The 20,538-nt window shown below is 39.8% G+C and overlaps 1 protein-coding gene across 1 annotated transcript in view; it reads left to right on the top strand.

The window, feature by feature from the left end:
* Positions 1–20,538, top strand: part of LOC150086717 (uncharacterized) — a 35,357-nt gene that overhangs the window by 1,024 nt on the left and 13,795 nt on the right. The gene's annotated exons all lie outside the window — the stretch shown is intronic.

Raw genomic sequence — 20,538 nt, 5'->3', positions numbered from 1 at the left:
TCTTTATAGACTGTTAAAGAAGGTACAGGGCATTCAAAATAGGGTCTCAGTTAACATACAGGTTTGAGTTATTTTGCATAGCGCCTCCCTGGAAGAACAGTGGCTACGCTATTTGTACCCCGTTTGGAAATATGTACGTTTGATCAAGCGCACCAGCAGGAGGAAAGCGAAAGATGAATAAACTCCCCTTTCACTTCCGTCTGCAGAAGGTGGGCTTTATATATCTGTTAGTGTCAGCAAAAACTTCCAAAGACCTTTTCAAGTACCAGTTGAATTAGCGAGTCTGTCAAGACAGGGGGTAAAAATACAAAGAGCCACAGTAACTACAGAATACTGTGGTTAATAATTGTAGAGATGGAATTTCCACCTCGTGACCTTGATTGCCTTGGCACTAAACAACACATTACATAAATTATTATACAGATTATCAAATTGTAACGGGAGAAGGATAAAACTGTGATAGCAGTGATGACAATTTTATCCTAGGATGCGGTAACATCTCAAAATTGAACCCCCACCGATGTATTCTAGTGTTGGACTGATAACGTGGGGACAAGTGCTATCATGTTGCAGAATAACTAACCCCTATTGTTATGCAATTACGCCCTCTGGACCAGATTACTAACATTTAGTTTCTCACAAACTTCATCTAAACACTGATAGGCCGACCCTTCTGAATAAGTTCATTGGTACGTTTCTACCCCGATATTTATCAGCTACATTTGATGATCACTTCTGCACAATAAACACGACTTGCACTTTCTTAGATGATAAGCAACTACCTCCACACTGTGGCATATGCTACGACTCGGGGGACTCAAAAGGCCCAGATCTCATGGAGAACCAAAAAGGAAAAGATTTAATTACTTAGTGGGCCAATAAAGAAACGATGTGCCAGGCCCCAAGACAGTAATATCCCACTGCGCAAAGTTCACTTTAACTCTAGACGATTACAGGAAGTTTTTAGTAGAATAATGGAGTTTTCTTTCTATTTCTTTGAATGTGGTAAATAATGGCAAATATCCGCCATTCATATAGTCAGACTTCCTTCTCCTGTGCTGTAAATGGTTTGCAATAGACTGCAAGCACATGAGTTGGTCTGTTCCAACCCACAAGTGGCATTTATAATTTCGGCGGCAGCAGAAATTATGAATTGTTTCAAGCTGATAGAGCGAAATAAAAACATCCTCAACAGGATGTCCTATTATTTCCTTATATGCGCTGTTTGGTGTGGACACAGAATGACAATAGGTATAGGTCCGAGAAAAATTTACCTTATTTATCACCTCACTTTCGTACGTAGTTAATTCTATAATAATCACTAAAATGATTACCATATAATTACAAAAAAAAAATAACAAAAAGAAGCAAACTAGCTTCCATAATTTTTTTAAGAGAAAGAGCTGGGTTGAATTGTTTAAAAATCCATTTGTTTCTAAACGGATTATTTAAAGCCTATAAAAGACCATATTAAAAACTCACATTGTGAATAGTCCATTGTGAATGGACTATTCACAATGGTAGATTAATCAACAAAGTGGTGACCGTTTCCTGATCACATATCAAAGGAGGCTTCAATTTTCTGAACCTTTGTCATTAACCATTAACCTTCGCCGAGACCGATTAACTCCGCCACGTTATGAATAAAGACCATCAGAATTTCCCCTGTCGAGATGGCATTCTAACTCAGGCAGAGGTATGGAAAGATTGTGATCATATCCACTGTGATACCCACGACAGCTGGAAAAATCATAGAACTTACAGAAAAAAACGCTTTGAATTGCCCGAATATTATTCAATTTTCCCATAACAAACACGTTAAATGATTTTATCGAATTCCGTAAAACTTTTACCAAAATACGCAATTTTTATCATATTTCGTTCTGTGTCTTTCCCTGACCTGACGCTGAGCAGTTCAGCTCCACACTATAACCATTCTAAAAAATTCAGCCAGCATAATACTGTGTGTTTAAATAGGTTGCTGACCCCTTACATTAGGCTAATGGATGAGGTGCTCCAATAATTTACGAGCTTTAGATGTTAAGTTTAGTTTCTCACAGTGTGATGGCTTCATCCCCTTTTGAAGTGTAACAACATTAGCAAGCTTCCAGTATGATGGATGACGAGCTTAGTAAAATGAAAGACAAAAATCTTCCAGGCAAAGTGAAATTTCACCAGAGAATTTTCATAAAAGTGTATGTGGTAATCGATTGTGTCAGATTTTTAAAAAATAATTCTGAGGCGCATAAATCAGGAATAAATAAGGTTGGCTTAGTGCTGGACTGAGCTGGACAAAGTGTAGGGTTTTTTGGTTTTTTTTTTTTTTTTTTTTTTTTGTTATTGCGTTTGTTTCTAAACGGATTTTTAAAAGTGCATATTGAGTTCATTCACAATGGTAGATTCACCAACAAAGTGGCTACCATTTCCTGATAAGAATGAAAATTGTGGATGGAGAGGAGAGGAAAAGGATTACAGTTCACAAGATTTTATCTGGAAATTGTGTGATGATTTCAGTTGGGCTACTAGCACGTGAATTTAAAATAGTCCCTTGCCGTTCTAAAGGAATTTGAAAGTTCAAGCTTTTAAGTCTGGCTTCTTTGGGACCAAGTCCATGGGGGAGAGAGGAAAAAAAAAAAAAAAAAACATACTACTTCAAAAATGGAATTATTGATGAGCATGCACCCAAAGGTCAGAATTTTGTAGAAAAAGACAATGGCGATTGCATCATAATTAATATTACATTATTCTAAAATAAGGCGCACTTAAGAAAAGGGATATGAGATGGATTTCAGTATGCCTTTGACGCGATGAAAAAACCTATAACCGATGTTCCAGTCCCATAAGTAAATCTTGTGAACCAGCTTGGCATATATACCGAGAAACTGTGAGCAATAAGACTTTTTTTCCTTTCTTCTTAAGTTAGGGCGGTCCCATGCCAGAATATGGAAAAACCCTCCACGTATTTATATACATCACTGTACCCAACAAGGCAGCTCCATGTTATGTTACACATCTATATTTTGATCCATAGCAGACCAGTATAACACATAAGTCATTACATAATGTTGGTTCCAGTCCATCCTCAGTACAGAACTAAGTAATCAATGAATACAAATCAATGAATTAAGATTGTAGCCAATAAGACCTAAGGAACTGTCATTTTTCAGCAATGTTACCAGCTTATGGGCTCTAGCCTGAAAGACAAGGATATTTTATCTATCCCGCTAGCATATTACTTCCATACTGAGGTGAAGTTGTACACTTCAAATTAGGTAAATAATGAATAATTTACATACTCTGTTTCAGAATCAGTAGTTCGATTACACACTCGTAAAAAATAAGTTGTAAAATAAGAGGGTCTTTCACAGCTGTTCTGAAAGAATTACACCCTTGGTTTTCGACGGCACTGAACAAAAAGCTGTTTCATTATTAACTTAATATACGTTTTCCGTCAGGGGAGAAAGAACTAATCCAATAAAAAATACATTTTCCTACCTTGCACATCGACTTAACGCTACATAAGGTTGCCCTTCAGGAAAAATAGAAGAACCTAAATCAATTACAAGGCTGCTTGCAGTTACATTTTTAGAAGCACCATCTGAAAATAAGAAAAACATGGTGTCTTAAAAAAAAAAAAAAAAAAAAAAACCTACTTTCAGCAACTATTACTATTAAGAAAAACTTATATTTCATTATTCACAATTAACTCGAAGTTCCCAAAACGTCCTTTTATTTAAAAACAAAACCGTTGCATAAGAACAGTTGCACCGATATATCTTATGAAAGTATGCACAGCAGGCAGCATGACACTCTCTAACAAATGAATCCTTTATCGCTAGTTATGTAAAACTAGAGCTTTCTATCCAGCAAACAGGCAACTCGACTAGAGAATATACGCAATTTACAGACACAATGTACTGACGCCTCGCAGCCTTAGTTGCTTCGGAGCGTCGCACGCACAAGAACACTTGTTTATAAACTGCTGCACAGCGCGGCGGAGTTTATTCAAAACCCACAGGAACAGGATCTGGCATATACTTCTGAAAAATAGTTTTTCAAAATTATTTGGAATTCTCCTTCACCCTCCCGGTTTCTGGTGATATGAGAATGATTTTATAAGATACTGTGGACTGGATAGTACGATCAAAGTCGTTTATGATTCCATCAGTCTATTATATGAATTAAAACTTTGCTCTTTGGAGAATTTTCTCGGTGCATCAACTGCTGCGATCATATTAGACCTAGGAGAAATAATAATAATATTGCGTCGGTTATTATCTGTAAAACAAATTTCATACTGTGTTATGAAAAATTTTGCATTTTTCATAACACGCTATGGCATTTTTCTAAGTGCCATTTTTCAGACCATTTGTACAGCCAATCTAAGTCATTCTGAAGCAAAATGGCCTGGTTCTGATCGTCAAATACCTTTTCTACCTTAAAATCGTCAGCAAACTTTGACAACTTCTCTTGCACTCCTCATAAATGTTATTAAGGAAGATTACAAACAGACGGGTTCCAACACTGATCCATAAGGGATTCCACTTGAGATACTGTTCCACCCTGAGATATGTCCATTTATGACAAATTTCTATCGCGTACATTTTAGCCAGCTCTTGATCCAACGAAGTATGCTGCCATTAATCCCAATTTGCTCCAATTTATATAACACCCTTTCATGAAAACAGTATCAAAAGCTTTAATGGAATCAAGGTAAATAATGTCTAAGTTGTTTCTTGCATCCAACTGTTTCATGATAATTACGTATACCATCCGCACCATGCACGCCTTCACTCAGCTTCAGCAGATTTTTGCAAACCTTCTCCAAGAGGATCTGCATATACTTCTGAAAAAAAAAAAAATTTTTTTTTGTTAGTTTATGGCGCATCAGCTTCTGTGGCCATATTGCACCTCCCAAGGTTTCTGCATTTTCTACTCTGATCGAAGCCCGAGGCGGGATTCGAACCCGCGACCTTTTGAAAAATAGTTCTTCAAAATTATTTGGAATTCTCCTTCACCCTCCCGGTTTCTGGTGATATGAGAATGATTTTATAAGATACTGTGGAGTGGACAGTACGATCAAAGTCGTTTATGATTCTGTCAGTCTGTTATATGAATTAAAACTTTGCTTTTTGGAGAATTGTCTTGGTGCATCAATTGCTGCGATCATATTAGACCTAGGAGAAATAATAATAATATTGCATCGGTTACTATATCTGCAAAACAAATTTCATAATGTTATGAAAAATTTTGCATTTTTTCATAACACGCTATGGCATTTTTCTAAGTGCCATTTTTCAGACCATTTGTACAGCCAATCTACGTCATTCTGAAGCAAAATGGCCTGGTTCTGATCGTTAAATACCTTTTCTACCTTAAAATCGTCAGCAAACTTTGACAACTTCTCTTACACTCCCCCATCAATGTCAGTAAGGAAAATTGCAAACAGACGGGTTATACAACTCAATTTACAGAAGTCTGTTACTGATTCATTGTTACTGATCCCTCGTTCGAATGGTCTTTCAAATTTCAAATCGTTGCAAAGTATATATTTAATTCATCTGCTGCTTTTATTGGGCTTCTAGAACTTTTCCGCTTCGATCAAGTGAGGGGCATATCTGATCAACTCTTCTTTATTTATATTCAAGTACGAAAAGAACTGTCTCCATTTTAGTTCTCTTTGCTAACGATTTCTTTCGCTCAGTTTTCACCTGTCTTACCTCAATGGTTTTGTTGCACATACGATTCTATTCCTTACACCGAGTGATCACTGAATTATGACCACCTACCAAATACCGTGTTGGCAACCCTTCGCACGGATAAAAGCCATTGTTTCTCCTAGATATTGACTTCACCAGATGTCTGAAGACGGCCACAGAGATCTGCAGCCATGTTGCCTGTAAGGCTTTCCACAGGGTCGGAATAGATGACGGTAGTGCGCACATACGCCTCACTTCCCGTTCCACAATATCCTACAGCTGTTCAACTGGATTGAGGTCAAGAGAATTTGGAAGCCAATCAAGATGGGTGATGATATATATTCACTGTGTTCCTCGAACAACTTGTCCACAGTGCGAGCCCGATGACACGGCGCATTATCGTCTAAGAGCTGCCGGTAAAGCACACCAGTGAAACATTGGTCCATACGCACCAGGGCTCCTAGTTCTTGCTAGCAAAACGTGCCTCATATTAAGCAGCTACTGCTACCTGCCTGTGCAATGGGCACCATGTATGATGGGTCCATTGATTCGTGTTGCTTGCACGCACACACACACACGAAAGCATCCGTCGGCGTGTTGCACTCATCCGACCAGCACACTCGTTTCCAATCCTCCAGTGTCCAACCAGCGTGTTGTTGACACTACAGCACATTCGTCCTTAACCATGTTCAGTTTCCATCTTCACCACTTTTGCACAGGACGTCTTCAACAGACGAAGAACAGTAAGGAGCCTATTAAACCACCAAGAACAATAACTTTGAGACAGATTCTGGGCACCCATCCCCAGCATCGACCACCAACCTCATTGAAGCTCAACGGAACTGAGATTCACTTCTTGCATTCAAGTTCCATCGGGCTGATATCTACAATTAAATCCGCAAGCAAGATCAATCAATCGAACTGTGACATTACCTGATTTAGACTTTGAAACCATAGGACTGACTGTCCCTCACACCGGAAACAAGACATGGATTAGCACCTAAAACCAGTATCTGAGTTGAGAAGCGACAATTTGGATTATGACATCAATCGATTTGGAAACATCAAGACCTGGACAATTCCGCTTAAGGGAAATCCTCAACTCACCACGACGGAAACCATTGGTCTCTTGATGATCTACCCTAGGTTCTTTTACCACTAATCCCTGGATCCCACTCGCCTGACAGATTCGTTTCCATTGTTTCTTTGATGATGCCTCTATCTACATCCTCAAAACTTCTGTCTATCCCCCCCCGCTTGACTGAATCCCTTACTGTGCCTTTGCAATTTTTTTTATTTAATTAATTTATTATTTTTCATATATATTTTATTTTTATTTATTTATTTATTTATTTATTTTTACTTGGTTTCCGTCCAGGAAGCTCAGGCGACTCTGGTGGAGTCCAGCCAGAGAAGCAAGCTTTACTACCTGGCTTACCTAGTGGTGTATAAGGGCAACGGAGGTTCCACCAGGGGGGGGCCCAGCGGCCAAGTGGTCAGAAGAATAACAGAACAAGACACAAAACTACATAAACCACACATACTTCTAGCATTTACAGAGATACTGTTTTTCCCCACAAGAGTACTAAAGGAACAGTTGCGGGAAATCACCGGTGGCGCCTCACCCCAAACACTATGACTATGTTCAGTGGTGAGAGGGTGTCTCTTGGGTTGTCTGCTGTGGAACCAGATACTTCTGAGTGTGCGGCACATACATAAATAAATAAATAAATTTTCAGTTTATACTCCGGGACGACCAAACGGTCAGAGGAGTTCACAAGACAGACAGAATACAAGAAACAGCACCGTATTCAGCAGTCACGGGTTTGAACCACGGTCACTCGAGGCGCGTGTACTTATGCACCCGCGCACCTGACCAGTAGGCTACGGCTTGCATTTTCCATATTGTATTGCGGTGTTAACTGTTGCACAGTGACCTGCCGTTCAGACCATACAACCCGCTGCACTTCGCTCACCACGAACGTCCACTTTTGCGTAATCCATTAATTCTGTTAGCGGGAGATAAGTTGACCTATTCGACACCATTCTTTGTACACCTTAACCAGAACGGACCGTAAGCAACTGACACGACATGCCGTTTCCGATATGGAAGCACCCGAAGCATGAGCTCCCACAACCATACCCTTTTGAAACTCTGTGATATCTTTACTATGTCCCATAACTGCTACTTTAACACTGACTTGCATGAGCAGATGCGAATTACCACTGCTCTAGCGTACGAAGTTGTTCAATTTTCATACTGCGAGATATTTGTCATCCACTTGGTCATTTCATTTTGCGGATCCTCTCCTCCTGGAATAAATAGATTGAGACACTTCCCATAATGAACTCGTATCAAACAGCGTATAGATACCTCACCAGTTACACGAGCTTGCTTGCAGCCATTGCCCCAAAAGTGGACATACATATTGCACTTGTCCGAATAGTCATGTATATGAAGTTTGACTCAGGATATAAAGCAGACCATTCAGTTAGGGACAAGAGATGCCCAGAGTTTGAAAGAACACAGAAATTAATAATTGAAAGAACAGACATATGTTATTCAGAATGGAATAACCCAATAGCCAAAGAAGTTTAGATCTGAATCACTGCATATATAGGAATGGTACATACAACGATCGTAACAGACGAATTAATGGTAAACATAATATAAAAATAATACAGCTGAATGGACACCGGTTAAAAGCTGTAGCAGCTGCGCCGAGAATAACATGCAATCCCGAACAGGTTGATCTGGCATACATTCAGGAACCCTAAGAAACTGATGGAAAAGTCATTGGATTCTTTCTGTCTACGAAAACTGTAATGAGCGTAACCTGCGAGCGGCAAACATTGTTTTGAATCATAATTTAGAGGTAACTATACTGCATTTGTTTTGTAATTCTCATATATGTGTTTGTGTTGAAAGTGATAGCATAAAATCTTACTTGGCGTAGTTTTACTTCAATAATGGTGCCGAAATTAATTGAACCTCACTTAATACTACATAGAGCGTTGGTTTAAAATATCTGAAAAGACAAACGTTTTCTTTTTGGACTAATTCCAAAAATACTTCATGATATATCAAGTATAAAGATAACAGAGGATGTTTACTGGAGAAAATCAATCGAAATAATCTAGTAATCCATAATCAGAGGTCGGAGCATGGCACATTTTGAGCAGTGAATGGAGAATCGAATATTGATATCACACTATCAACTAGAAGAGGATCTGAGCTAATTACGAGCTGGAACGTTGAGCCAGAGTGGGTCTCCGGTGATCATAGAGCAATCGGGTTTGAGATTACGGAAAATATTACTCGCCAAACTGGATATATGCAGAACCAATTGCGAATTCTCTGTCTGTACTGCTAACTGTAATCTATTTGACGAAGAATTAGGTAAACGGATGGCTGCAATGTCAGCCCATATGTTAGGTGATTTGAGTGGCCCTGCAGCAGTTCACTGGTGCAGGGTTGGTCATATAATGACTCTGCAGTTGCAATGAGGCGTTGCCAAACTAAACGTATTCCTCTTTAAGTGGTGAACTCCACTGTTGATAACGCTACGTAAGGAAACCAACAGAGCAAGGAAGATATACCAAAGAAGCAAACGTCAGACGGGAGATCAAATACATTTAAGGAATGAGCATCAGCGGCTGAGAAGAAAATACACTCGCAAAAGGGGAAAAAAAAAAAAAAAAAAAACAACTAAATAATGCCTGGAAAGAACTTCTAAGGATATGCGGAACAATGACCTCTCAAACTTTACAAATTATGTACTAATAAAATTAAACACCCAGCGATAAATATCACATGTTCCATTCAGGCTACTGATAGTACTTCTCGAACATGGGAGGAAAGCGTAGGTTTGGTTTTAGATCATTTGGTGAGTAGCCTAAGTGAAAATGAGGATGCTGATGTTACTGAAAATAAGTACGGTACTTAAAAATGAAGTTGATCAATGAAGGTTACACGAACAATGGAGAAGAGCGCAGTTTCCACATGAACGAGTTAGATACTGCAGTACAAAAAATCAAATCAATAAATGCCCAGGTATGGACCTCATAAAACAGAGTTTGAAAGGCGATACGAGACTACCTGATAATTGTTTTTAATGCTTGCCTCAGAGATGGAGTATTTCCACCACCATGGAAGGAAGCACTATTAAAACGTCTGCTAAAAATCGCCATTGAAACCAAACTACAGAGCGGATTCATATCGTCTTATTGTATTATTGAATGGAGTATAGAGCGATGAAGACTGTTGGCAGGTTGAATTATGGACTGCGTTAGAGAAAACTGTGAGTAGTCTGAAAAATTATGGGTTTAAAGCAGGGAGAGGGACTGAGGTGCATTGAAAAAGTTATTGGAATCTGTACAACGTTGCAGATAGAAATACTGTCTGGGTATTTTTGTAGATTTCGCTGGAGCATTTGACAGCATTGACTGGAACAGTGTTCTTATGATATTACGTCAGGAAAATGCACACGACAGATCTCTCACAGACATCGGCTTGAAGTATTACCAGAAAAGTTGTAAGAGACTGTCCAGGAGCCAGTCCTTGGGCCACTACATTGGAATTTAGTCCTGAATGATTAGTTAAAACTTGATGACAGCAAGGTCATTATGACTGCATTGGCCGATGACAGCTTTGCTGGTGGAAGGTAATTCGAGGCGCCAATTAGAGGATCATTCAATAACTGGTGTAAATTGCACAGGCTCAGTTTCCACAGCAAAGAGTAAAACTGTGTTGTTAAAAGTACATTGTCTATTACGAGAAACCCATTATCGAATAGATGGAGCCCGTATGCAGTGAGCGAAAGCAATCAAGGGTTAAGATTGACGGGCAGTTACGGTCTGTCTCACATCAATGATATTGCTGAGAAGATTCATAAATTCGTTAATATGATTGGGCATGTAACTAGGGAGGAATGGGGGATAAAAGGCAAAGCACTGAATCTATTTTATGACTATCTTTTTGCCAATTGCGAGCTATGGTGCACATGTTCGGCTAGGGTGTGCATTGTAAAAGGCAAATGTTAGGAAGATATTTGCAATTCAACGGATAATATTGTTGCAACTTAGTATGGCCTAGGACGGTGTCAAATGGAGCCTTGCAGGTGATAACAGGACGGTTGCCACTGGATCAGAACTTAGTATTTAAGTCAATGTGCTTCTATTTGTGGCGTAGATAGTCATACAAGTGGATATCAATTGAGATTCGTTGTGATGGTGGACTCTTCTTGTTGACCAGTGGCAAGACAGTGGAACACTTGCACAAAGGATTTAATAATCAAAAAGCTTCTTCCAAGCATTAAACAGTTTGCGAAGGGTATGCCAAGTTGGTTTCATCCAAACCTCCATTCAAAGTTCCTGATTACAGGACACGAGTCCTTGAAAAATTAAATGAATTAGATATTTCAGCACATTCATGGTGTGCTTTTGGGAAAAAAGAAGACTGGGTACACTTCTGTATAGATGATCGACAAGAGATACTGAATGATGGCGCATCCAAGTGCAAACACTACTTCCTGGTTGTGAAGACTTTCTACTGAAGACAAGGAGACTTTTGGGCTTTTCAAAATTTTGCAGGTACAAGATTAATAGAAGACAAGTCCTGCTATAAATGAAACAGGAACAATGCTGATAAAACGACCTGCATAAATTTGTGGTCGGGTGGACGGGCTAAATAGTCCACTGGACATTGGAATTCTGCAGTCAGGGTAAGCATAAGATCTGTGGGATTGCTCCAATTAATAGTGGGTAGCTTACCCTATGAAAATATACAAATGCAGCTATTGCTCACAGCGAAACACTATTCTTGTGCGAGAACATCATGAAATAAGATACCCCTGCATTTCCATGTATTGCACTGGAAATTTTAATAACACATTCCCGTTTTTTGGAACTGACAGGAATACATTTCAGCTGCGGCAAACAAAACGGAAGTGATTTAGCCACAGGTGACACTCATGTAAAACTAACATCTTCGGTAGGAGGCGACTACTTCGCTGTATCTTTGTGGAGGTGAAAACTAACATTCTCTTCAGCAGGAGGTGACCGTGATCCTTGCAACATCATGTCGAAAACAAATTCCATCACACAGTGAAAAGCTCCCACATTTTCTTAAATGACCCTTGTTGCATAAGTTGATCCTCTGGTTACATCATATTGAAATTACAATTCTAAGGAGTGAACCTGTTCCTAAAACACGGTATCCTCAGAGGAGCTGATTCACTTGATCTTTAGAGTACTGCAGAGCTGTTCCTTGTCACACGGACGACAGCTGTGCGATGCAATACTTCGTGCTGCAGGCACGAGCTTCGGCAGCTGATAGGCAACCACTAATGATTCAGCAGGACAGTACGAATAGGCCAGTTCATCCCTAGTTTCACTGAGTGGTCTTTCACGTCAGTGTACTCGACGGGATCATTGGAAACATTAACATCTAATTAAGCATATTTGAAGGATGATAAAGATGCACTTGCAGCAGATCTATATTCATCTTCTGGCTGCAAGTTACTGATGAGAAGAATACTTTCACGGTATGGAATTCAGCTTTCCAGATTATTATTTATTAAAAATTATATTTCATTTATTAGAAAAGACATTCCCAAACCGGACATCATATTAAGATTGCATGAACTAACTGCAACTTCTCACTAGCGACTCTTCATAGCAGGTACTTCAAATTCACATTACACGAGCTGCCGATCTTCAATGCCTTATAATGGAGCGGGTATTAGTTAGTGGCTGTAAGTCTAATTATCTGTGCAGTATTGTAAATAGGTGGCGGAGCTGCCAGGAAAGCTGGTTGTGACAGCCTAGTATAATATTTTAAAAAAATATTTTAAAAAAATATATATATACAGTATATACACATCCCCTATGAAAACTTAGACGCATTAATCGTGAATATAAGGGGACAACCGAAACTGCCATTTTTAATATGCTTGAGCTAGGTGCTGCAGTAGCTAAATTGAACCATAAAAAATGTCCTGGCATTGACCTCATTGAGAATCAAGTAATTGGAAAATTTTATGAATTCTTCCCTGAGATTTTATTAAACTTATTTAATAAATGCCTGCTAGAAGGGCTTTTCCCTCTCGAATGGAAGCTTGCGCTCTGAAAAATCTTGCATAAACCGGGAAAGCCAAAAACAAACCCCAGAGCATACAGGCCAATCTCTTTATTGGCAAATCTTGGCAAATTATTTGAAAGGATGATTGCCCCAAGGATTTTTAAATTATTTACAGAACATAATCTCTCCTCTGATTGCCAGTTTGGATTCAAAAAAGGACGTTCCACTGAGGACGCAATCTCAACCCTGCTGACTTACATTCAGGAGGCAAACAGCAAATATGTTCTTGCTGTTTTTATTGACTTTGAGGGCGCTTTCGATTCCCTTTGGTGGGAGAGTGCTCTCAGGTCACTGCAACTGGCAAAGTGTGATGACTACCTGTTCAGAGTCCTCAGATCTTACTTTAAGGATCGACAAATTAGAGTATGTGCAAAGCATTTATCATACACGACTACCGTTTCAAGAGGATGCCCTCAAGGTTCAGTCTTGGGACCTCTCTTTTGGAATGCAGTGCTAGACCAGTGGCTCACGAAGGATAGCGATGAGTTCATCAAAGTTGCATATGCAGATGACTTGGTGGTGGCGGTGCAGGGAGGATCAAGACAAATTCTCGAACAAAAAATTCAGTCAGTTTTGAATAATTTAGTGGCATGGGCGGGTTTGAATAAACTAAAGATTTCTGTCACCAAGACCAATTTCATGGTGTTTAAACACCACTTCGATTATGGAAGGCCGCCAAAGGTAACCCTATATGGTACTCAAATTCCATATGTACAGAACACCAAATATCTGGGTTTAACTTTAGATGATCGTCTCAGGTTTCATGTACATGTCACTAAAATCAATGAAAAAATCAAAAAGTTCGTAGCTGCAGTTGTTAGAATTTCCCGCAAGGAATGGGGTTTATCCAAAAAAACTCTGGTATTATACTACAAGACGATATTTCTTCCCATTGTAGATTATGGTGCTGGTATTTGGTTTGCGGCTGCTACCAAGGTTACAACTAAAGCCAAGCTTCTGTCCCTGCAACGTACAATGTTGCTTACAGTTATACGCGCTCCAAGGACAGTGTCGACAAATGCCTTACAGGTTATTGCAGGTACCATCCCCTTGGATTTACACATTATTTTCCGAGGTATTGTATATAACTTAAAGAAGGGAAGGGCGTTACAAATATTGAATATCACCTCTAATCCAAATAACAACATAAAGGAGGAAAAACGTAGAATTTGGGGCGAGCTTGTGAATTGCTGGCAGCAACGTTGGGATTTGAGTGAGTATGGAACCATTACAAGAGGCTTCATTCCAGCCGTAAGCTTTGCAATGGACAGGAGGGTGTCGTCTTGGTTTGCTCCCACCATGACAACGAGTTACTTAATCACTGGACATGGCTTAAGGGCCAAACTATTTGAAAGAGGATTAGAACCTGACCCCTACTGTTCGTGCCGTGAGGTGGAATCTTGGAGACATGTCATCCTTGAATGCGGACTGTATACTTCAGACAGGCAGGAATTACTAAATAGGTTGCCAAACCTCACGGAGAATAATTTACCTCTCTTGGTTCAGAGGTGGGACATCTTTGCTTTGCTTCAGGAATTCTCGGCCAAAGTTTTTAAAAGAAGACAGGAGCTAAGAAATCTATTGCAGGATACCAATTAAGGGAAGTGCTGCACATTTGACGACAGAACACTTCGTGTAATGTCATCTTTATAGGATGTTTCTTGTCTACAGCGAGATGATCTTCTGCTCCTGGACACCCAATTCAGGCTTGCATTTGTGGATGGACTCTAAAGTGGAGATAATGTTAATGTTTCTAAGTGTTAAGTTAATGTAAGTGTATGTATTTGCTATTTGCATGTAAATAATCGTATAATGTTGCTTTTTTTTCAACAAGTGTACATTGTTCTTAGTTGGAAAATTTTTATTTTTATTTTTTATTTTTTTTTTTTTTTTATTATTTTTTTTTTTTATTTATTTATTATTTTTTTTTTTTTTTCGCTGGCCTCCAAGTTTGGGCAGCCTTGGGGGCGGGATTGCTGGCACCTACCAGTATAGCACTACTTCCGGTAGGTGCAGGATTTGTGCATTACAGCACACATAGAGAATGGTGGATCCAGGTGTTAGTTAATCCCTGGTGGCGAAATGGCCTGACATAATGCTCTTTTTTTCAGGCCTGTCTTGCAGACGTTCTGAGCTTTCTCAGGAGTAAAAGGTGGAGATGGGCTTGTGTCTAGGAGCCACCCTTCATATCAGGACACACACAATCAATGTACAGAAAGACTACAGTATATATAAGAGCATGTATATAAATCTGTATATAAATATTGTATATAAATTGATTAATATTGTATGTAAATTGATTAAGATAACTTGAGAATGTATATACAGTTGTGTGTTAATAAATAAAATAAAATAATAAAATAATCCCCTATGAAAACTGAATGCGACCCGTTGACCACGTGAGGTACAAGAGTGCGGAGTTAGTCAACCTACGTAGCATAGATAAGGTGTCAGTGGTTCAGTAGGTAGTAAAATTCGGAGCGTGATGGGTTTTAAAAGGAAGGATTTATCGGACTTTGATAAAGGACAGATTGTGAGTGCTCGACGAGCTGGTGCCTCGATTTTCCAAACGGCTGAACTGGTGGGGTGTTCGAGAGCCGCCGTAGTTAAAGTGTACCAGGACTGGCGTCAAAATGGTCAAACAACGACCCGACGGCATACAGTCGCGTATGCCGTCGAAAGGTTGATGTTAGAGGTGAGCGCCGGGTCCGACGACACGAACAGGCGCAACACTGTTGAAGAGTTGACTACCCAATACAACATGAGCCAACCCGGAACAATATCTGGTATGACCATACGTCGCACGTATGGGCTATACCAGCAGATGACTCCCCCTACAGCATCCTCTCCTAACCAAGGTTCATCAGCGTAAAAGACTCGCCTTTTGCAAAGAGCATGCAAGTTGAACGTTAGAAGACTGGAAGGTGTGCTGGTCGGATGAATCACGTTATTTACTCCACACCGTGGATGGTAGTGTACAGATTTGGCGTCAACAACATGAGGCTCTTGATCCATCATGTATAGTATCAAAAGTGCAGGCCGGAGGAGGCGATTGCATGGTGTGGGACCTGTTTCACTGGCAGGAACTTGGACCCCTGGTGTATGTGGAACAACATATCACTGGTTTCCGCTATCGTCAACTGCTTTGACTGTGTACACCCCGCTATGTTACACTTTTTCCCGAATGGCGATGGTGTCTTCCAAGATGACAATGCGCCGAGCCATCGAGCACTTGTTGTGCTGAAATGGTTTTAGGCACACAGTTCTGACTTCCAGCATATCGATTGGCCTCCGAACTTCCCCCATTATTAATCCTATAGAGCACTTGTGGAACACTATGGAAAGGCATATCAGGCGTCTGGATATACCAATCACCTCCATACCTGCACTGCTGACCTCATTACACACAGCTTGGTTGGCCATACCTCCCGAACGCTTCCGACATCTTGTTGAATCAATGCCACGTCGGATAGCTGCTGTACTAGTGGCAAAAGGTGGCCCTACGAAGTATTAGATAGGTGGTCATAATTCAGTGATCACTCTGTGTATATAGTTCCCTATAAAATTGAAACCCTCCCCTTTACACACAAATATTTTTGAACACTACCCATATTATGACATTGTGATCATTACCCGCTCTTGGTTCCTGCACTGTCAAATTTTGGATAGTTTGGATCCTTGATGAGAACCAAATCGAGAATATTAGTTCCCCTTATACTTTCTCTGATATGTTGGAATAAATAATAATCATCCAGTAGTCTATTATATCAACTTTGGTTGAATTAATCAAAAGCCAAAATTCAGTTTAATTTATTTACAGTATTCATGGCGTTACTGTATAAAAAAAAAAAAAAAAAAATCAATTTTGTATCTTTTGGTTTTTACAACCCTGAGACATCCTTTTTAGTTACTTAAACGCGTTTCATCGATGATACGCGACTGCTGGCGGTTTCTGCACCTATTCCAATACTTCTTTCTGTGCACAAGACAATTATGGGTTGGTCACAAGCACTCAAGGCGGCCTCTGTAGCCGAGTGGTCAGGAGCGGGAGTGCAGTAGCACACGCTCTTTGAGTAGACCGGGGTTCAAGCCCCTGACTGCTGAATACGGTCGATTTGCCAACCCGCACTGGACCAGCGTGGCAGATTATGGTCCATTTCCCTCAGCATGAATTGTTGAGGAGGCTTCCATCCTGCAGTGGGTTGATAATGGCTGCACTTTTTTTTTTTTTTTTTTTTTTTTTACACAAGCACTGATATGTTAGAGAACAACTGCTCCAGAGTTAATATGGCAGGTACTTTGGTAAGAAGCCAGTATTAGCTCGATATAAAGGTCCAAGGTTTTCATTTTAACTGACTTTGAATTACTGATGTGCAGAATGTAAATAAGGTTATCAAAGTTTAGCATTTAGCTGTACACATTATTAGTTCTACGTTTTTTTTTTTTTTTTTTTTTTGTGGTATTCCGCAGATAATGCTACTAAACCATTCTACGGTTTTGTATGATGGTAATTACAAAAAACAGACAATGTAGTAGGTAAAGAGAATGATACTTCTATTGTATACTGAGGTTGTTTTATAATCCAAACAGCTTTCTCCTTTTTTTTTTCTTTTTTAATCTATGTAAGTACGTTGCTTGATTGTTCTGAGAAATTTTAGCCCCCCTAGAATACACTGAAAATTTATTTTACCATGGTCAATAATGCACCAATCTACATAGTAACGGTGTCATTGAAAGATGTGTTCACCAAAAATAAAGCCCAATTCCATGCATAAAGTAACTCTGGGTATTACCTTATCTATAAAAATCATCGTGTAATGATTTTTTAATTATTTTTATAATTAATGTATCTACAAGAAAAACATCAGAAGTGGAAAAGATATGCTATCAAATACAGTCTTTTTTTTTTTTTTTTTTTTAATGGAAGCTTTAATTTCATCTTAATTGTTTGATCACTCTGACGCACCATACTGGCTTGTCAGGACCCTAGCAACTAGCATGTTGACCTAAGTCTGTCAAAAGACCTGAGTTTGAATCCCATCTCACCGAAAGGAACTTTTTACACCTTCAACATCATCGCAGCATTAATCGGTCTAGGACGAGAATTTCATGTTTCCCCGGTCTCCCGGAAACTCAAGTGTTTTATCCCACAAACGGACCACAAAATACAAGAAATTTACACATAATACACCAACGCTTCATTGCTTTCGCTGCCTTGAAGAACTGACGTTTCTTCCAGATTTATTTAATTAAACGTACATTCCATTACAAGGTAAGACAAGCATTTAAAGCCATGTCGAGGACCAAGAAACTGCCTTAATGATGTTCCATTAGTACAGTGCAACTTGTAAATCTATAAAATTGTAGTAGCGTAATAACATCTACTAACAGCAATATTAAAAACACACCATAAAGATCGCTCTTTAGATCAAAATGGATTTCGAATGACCGTTGCGTTTAAATTGACCGCTGAATGCGTCTTGGATTACCAAGACAACAACATGAAGTTTCTACTTAAATGACATGATGGCGTCTCTTTGGCTCTTGCCACACGACTATGTCTTCCATATTTATGCTACCATTACATTATGCCACACGGAGCGCATGGACGAAGCCATAAATATCAGCTGAATGTCATCTGCAGTCTTACGTCATAATTCACCAGCACTTTAACATTTCCAAAGAAGCTAAGATTCTGCTCCCACACGATATCGAATTCTTGTTTAGCAGCAAAATACTCTCAGCAGAATTGCTTTTAAAGTGAAACCCTCTGTGGTACTTTTAACCTTTAATATTACTTTTAAAAAATACGCCGTTCTATGAGAGCGCGCGTAAAAAAATAAAATAAAAATCCTCGAGACTCGTATGACTGCAACCTCAGCATCCTCTAGTGATGATTTATTCGCTCAAATGGACACCGGTAATATTGCACGCCAGTAAGCGCACATTTGTCACTTATCTCCAATGGATGATTTTAAAGTGTGGTAAGGTGACAAAGGCTTTTGTTACCATGACAACGTTTTCACACGTTATGGAATAAAGTGTCAAGTATGTATTGGTAATGCTGTATTATGGCAGATAATAATTCACTTAATCCATCCTCTTTATATTGAAATATTTTGTTCATCACTTCCATTTTTTTTTTTCGAGGTCGAAACTAGGCAACTTCGTACAATTAGTTACACACCAGGAATCTTCTAGTCACCAATTTATTCAAATCAATGGCATTATTGCAAGTTTTGCAGAGTGGGAGGAGATAAAGAACAGAAATGCTCAAATCCTGTTAACAAAGGCAACAATTTTATACCTCCATTCTCTTTGGCACATTATCCCGATAAATATGAAATGCTTTATAAAAACAGCATCCACTTATTGGCGTAATGATGGATATCGTTGCCATAAAACAGAAAAGTTTTACTTAGAGGTGAATTATAGGTGAGCATAATGATTACAAGTACAGTATGCAGCCTTTTCTTTAATAAATAAAAATAAATTTTCGCATTAAGCCTTTTCTTTCTTGAGATGAAGCATTTAAAAAAAAAAATAATAAATAAATAAAAAACTGCATGCAGCCACTACACGTACATCTCCACTTAAAATACAGTATATACACCGATGAGCCAAAACATTATGAAAATTTTTTGGCTTGTCGTTATGCGAATCGAAGCAACTGCAGGTGAACTACGGCCACTTGATACTGAGCTCCATTAATAAGTGTTACTCCTGTTCTTCAGATGGGAAAGGCAGCGGACTTAAGTGAGTTTGACAAAGGCCAAAAATTGTAATGACCAGACGATTGGGTCAGAGCATATCCGAAACGGCACGGCTGGTGGGATGCTCACGGTCAGTCGTGGTTAGTACCTACCGAGAGTGGTCCGAGGAGGGGAAACCCACGAACCGCCGGCGAGGTGTTGGACGACCACGGCTCATCGATGCTCGAGGTGAGCGAAGGCTCTCCCGGATGGTACGTCGCAACAGAAGGGCGACTGTGGCGCAACTCGCCGGTAATTGGAATGCTGGTGGCAGGAGTAATGTGTCACAACACACAGTACATCGAACCCTGCTGAAAATGGGGCTGCTCCGAGTGCCCATACTAACCACGGTTCATCGGCGTCAGCGTTTACAATGGGCACGCGAGCATCGAAACTGGACCTTGAGTGATTAGAAGGTCGTCTGGTCCGATGATTCACGTTTCCTGTTGCACCATGTGGACGGCCAGACACGTGTGCTTCATTTACCTGAGGAATTGATGGCGGCTGGATGCACCGTGGGACGAAAACAAGACCAGGGTATCGTGGGACGATACCCTGGGTCCAGTTATCCATGTGTCGAGCACTCTGACGTCTACAACCTACATAAACTGAGTGAAACGCCATTTTTCCTCTGTAGTGAAAGTGAAACGTGGGAGCACCTAATGTACAGTTGCCCACTATAGGAGGATCTCTATTGCAGGTTCATCACTAGAACACATCTTAACCTCCGTAATCAAAAAGACCTCGCCACAACTGAAGTCGACACATACAAGGCGTTCGCGCAGTTGGCCCAGGACATTTTTACAAGAAGGACGCTCCCACAACCTCAGCAGTAAACAACGATGCAGTGCATACCAGCAGAAAGTCTACACAACTACAGAAACCTACACAGATGATGAGCTGGACATGACCAGGGTGAAACAACCATGGAATCAAACATCACAAC

Source organism: Mastigoproctus giganteus, chromosome 4, assembly GCF_048544385.1.
Source record: "Mastigoproctus giganteus isolate SK-2022 chromosome 4, ASM4854438v1, whole genome shotgun sequence".
NCBI classification, from domain to species: Eukaryota; Metazoa; Arthropoda; class Arachnida; order Uropygi; family Thelyphonidae; genus Mastigoproctus; species Mastigoproctus giganteus.
This window is presented reverse-complemented; position numbering and strand designations above follow the sequence as displayed.